Below are 4115 nucleotides of genomic sequence, written 5' to 3'. Positions count from 1 at the left end.
TGTAGTCAAGTGGGAAATTTGGATGGGTAAATGTTACTTTAAAATTCAAAGCAAACCAAAAACCTCTTTCAGCAAATTAGATGTAAGAAAGACAAGTTAAAAGCAGAAATGAGATCTACAAACATTCATTGGAAATACAGATTTCTAACTGGAATGTTTAGGAAAATGTTTAAGAAGGAGATGAGTATTCAGGAGGGCTTTGACTGTTGGAAACAATATTAAAGAAAGTGGAAACATCTCAGGTAGGGACTATCTAAGGGATTGAGGGGTGGGTAGAGCACAAGTTGGGCTGAGGGATAGAGGTTAAAATACCTTGATTCTGGCAAAGGCTAATGGAGCAGTGGGAGATGAGGCTGAATTGGCCAGCCAAAGACTGCTGGTAAAGAGTGTGGAATGCTGGGTAAAGGAGAATGGGCTAAGGGTACCTAAAAATGAGAACCATCAAATGTTGCTTTTTCCATTTCTTTGAACAAAATGGCAGTATGATAAATGGATAGGATTTATAGTATAGTCCTAGCTTACTAATGAGATAGTGCCATGTCCTTCAGATTGGAGCGCATGCCTGTGGACCACCAAACCTAGCCACTGAGAATGGGATGGATTATCTTGAGTTTATGGACCTGGAATTCATGTGTGCTGGAGTTTGGGGCCTGCGTGTAATTTCCTTTCAAGAGAGAGAGGATCGGTTTGAGCTTCCTCCATTCAGCATGTTTATAAAAACCTTGGAGAATTACTTTCCAGACCATGGGTGGGGGGAAGCCGTTGTGTTTCATAGTGATCCTATAAACAAATGAAGATGCTTTTTTTTTTGCAACAGGAGCAGACTGAGAAAAATAGTTTTTGTGGTTTGAGAATACAGCTGATTTCTGCTTTGGCTAAGGCATCTTTCTATGTTGACTTTCTCTTCCAAGGAGAATATTAATTATTTTTGCTGGCAACATTTGGAATGTTCCCATTCACACTCAACATGTGAATGTCTAGAAATCGACACGTTGTAGCTGTGTGGTTATCTTGGGAGTTCAGCAACTCTGGAGTGAAGTAAGGTGGGGGAAAGATAAGGAGGAGTGACAGCCCTTATTTCTCCAGAGCACGCATCATGATTGCACATCAGAATTGTGCTTAGAAGAAATCTTTGTGACACTGAATCTGAAGTTTCTATTAATATGATTAGTTTGATGAACTTACAGACTATCAAGACTCATATTTTAAAAATTATTATTATTTTTTTAATAAGAACGAATAACTTAAAAAAATACCTAGACACACTAGGTCCTGTTGCGGCATGTGGGTTCTTTTGTTCCGCACATGGGCTTCTCAAGGTGCATGGTCTTCTCTCTAGTCATGGTGCAGAGGCCCAGCTGCCCTGTGGCATGTGGGATCTTATTTTTCCAACCAAGGATTGAATTCATGTCCCCTGCATTGGAAGGTAGATTCTTAACCACTGGACCACCAGAGAAGTCCCATTATTTCCTTTTGTTATTGTGTAGAACAGCAACTGGTGTGTTCTATTTGAAAATTAGAATAAGTTGAAGCAAAGCTGGAAGTGGGATTCACCCCAAAGTGGGATGATGATTCAATGGCTAATCCGTTATTAAGACAATAACATTGACATCTTGGCCAGAGGACAGATCCCCTATGCTGTCCTGGCAGGTGCTGGTGAGTATTACCAGCCGAGTGGCCACAGGCAAAGTTGACTTTGTACAGAGATGGAAAGAAGGTGTTGTGCCAGGCAGGCAGCTCTAGCAGGTGCCTGAAATCCATCAAGTCTGGAAGACTGGGGTTTAGATGGCAATGTTTGATCCAAAACCCAGTGTTCTATTGGACACATGTTTGACCAAGCAGAGTGTACGAAAATCCCATGAAGAATGGGTGGAGGACAGAAGGAGACCCTGAGGACAGCACGGCTGATGGGCCTGAGGGCTAAAGACATCAGAAGGATAGACAAGCACAAACAAGCCAGCTGTGGGTCCCCAGGAGTTTGTCTGAAAGTTCCTATGCAATTCTACCTCTTGCAGAAGATTCCCCTCATCTCCAGCCCCTCTCCCTCGATCTCTCTCTAGTAGTGATTCAATGAATCAGCTAGATTTGCTGTCAGATCCCCAGACAGAATAAGGGTCAGATGGGCTCTGAGAGGGAAACAAGGAAGGGGAGCCTGAGTTGCCTTGCTAGAGAACTTCTGGAATATTCCATTACTCTTGGCAAAAAAATATATAGACTTTCTCCAGAAGAGGCCAACTTTGTGATCTAGTTGTAAGTACCCTTTTGATCAATCCTTCTAACAATATGCCAGGTCCACAATATGATTTTCACAAAGCACAAAGAGTTCTAAAATGTTAAAGCAAGAAAATACTTAGGGATCATTTGGTCTAGAGGTTTTTGAACTTTTTCTCTTTTTAAAGCAGTGCAACCTTTTCTTCAAAAGAGATCAAACCAAGAAGTCCAACATAAAGTCATTTATAAATGGAACAGCTCTGGCTATCCCCAGCGGCTCTTCTGAAGCATCCCGGTAGAGAGGTGAACTGATTTTGTCAAAGTCACCTAGGCTGGGGAGGGATTCAGCAGACCCCAGAGTCAACTGGCCTCTCATACTCAGTCCAATACTCTGTTCATTGCACCATGTCATACATATTGAATGCTGATCTGACAACCCACAAAGCTAAGATACAGAACTTCTGGCCTGAAGATGTAAATGTGGTGCTGGTATTGTAAAGTTATGGGATAGCTAGTTAATAAACATATTTTTTTTATTGTTATATTCCGAGGAGCAAAGATGAAACCTGGGTAGCTGAGGTTTCTTGCAGACCTGATTCTGGGGACATTGAAAGGACAAAGAGTTGACTGTGCTGGGTGGAAATTCTGCTGCTTAAGTCCTTTAATGTGATACTGATTCTCTATTTTGCTGCACTTATATCTTTATTTTTAAAATTCATGGTACATATGCAGAAGTTTGTACAATATCTACATACAGTTTAATAATAAAAATATGAACATCTTGGATCTCTCCCCAACCCTGCTTAAGAATGAGAATATTTGTGCTCACTTCAGCAGCATATATACTAAAATTGAAACAATACAGAAAAGATTAGCATGGCCTCTGCACAAGGATGATATGCAAATTCATAAATCGTTCCATAGTTTTTTACTACTGTATTTGTTACCAAAAGTGGTTCTACATATGCTACTGAAAAAAAAATCTGGAAATTCCTAATGTCCTGAGTATTAATAATAAAGTTTAAAAATGCTTTTATATTTATATATACAGAAAGAATGAGGATATTTCCAATACTGTTGAGTCTCTCATATGTGGCCTGCTCCTATTCAATCTCCCTGTCTCTCAGTCACCAGTCTGAGTCTTGTGTATTTGCCTGCTTTTCACTCTAGTTTTACTACCATATATGCATCTCTAAGGGGCTTCCCAGGTGGTGTTAGAAATAAAGAACCTGCCTGCCAATGCAGGAGATATAAGAGATGAGGGTTTGATCCCTGGATCAGGTCTTCCTGACCTGGAGGAGGGCATGGCAACTCACTCCAATATTCTTGCCTGGAGAATCCCATGGACAGAGGAGCCTGGTGGGCTGCAGTTCATAGGGTCACAAAGGGTTGAACACGACTGAAGAGACTTTGCACGCATGCCCAGTATGCGTTGCTAACCAATGTATTATCTATTTTTGTCTGTGTTTAACATTATAGAAATGGAATCATTTCTCATCTTTTTTCTGTTGCCCAGCTTCATGCTATAGAACATTTCTCTTATTGCAGAAAGCCGTGTCTATTATCTCTAGATATTTATCCCTGAAGTTGAGTAGAGATTAAACCAGGATGTTAGTTTTTAGTATTTAGTGTTGTGTAGTGTTTTACCATCTGAATAACTACCATGGATTTATTCATATTACAGTTGCTGGATATTTGGTATATTTCTAAATTTTGCATCTATAAAATGCTTCTGTGAATATTTACCTTTTCTCTTCTGTAATTGCTGCTCTAGGATATACACTCAGAAATTGACATGGTGGGTGAAGGGTGGAAACATTTTAAAATGTTACCAGGTGAGAACTAACAACTTCACTCTCTTCTCCCTCCCCACCTTTCTTCTTTCCTTCTTTTCTTCCCCTTCC

The 4115-nt window shown here is 40.3% G+C and overlaps 1 non-coding gene across 1 annotated transcript; it reads left to right on the top strand.

Moving 5' to 3' along the window:
- The first annotated feature begins 3032 nt into the window (after window positions 1-3032).
- Window positions 3033-3139, top strand: LOC112443056 (U6 spliceosomal RNA). Its single transcript, XR_003031331.1, has one exon. It is a non-coding gene; the product is annotated as a U6 spliceosomal RNA (small nuclear RNA).
- Window positions 3140-4115: the final 976 nt, after the last annotated feature.

This window comes from Bos taurus, chromosome 20, assembly GCF_002263795.3.
Source record: "Bos taurus isolate L1 Dominette 01449 registration number 42190680 breed Hereford chromosome 20, ARS-UCD2.0, whole genome shotgun sequence".
NCBI classification, from domain to species: Eukaryota; Metazoa; Chordata; class Mammalia; order Artiodactyla; family Bovidae; genus Bos; species Bos taurus.
Note: the sequence above shows the minus strand (reverse complement) of the source record. Positions and strands in the feature narration are given on the sequence as shown.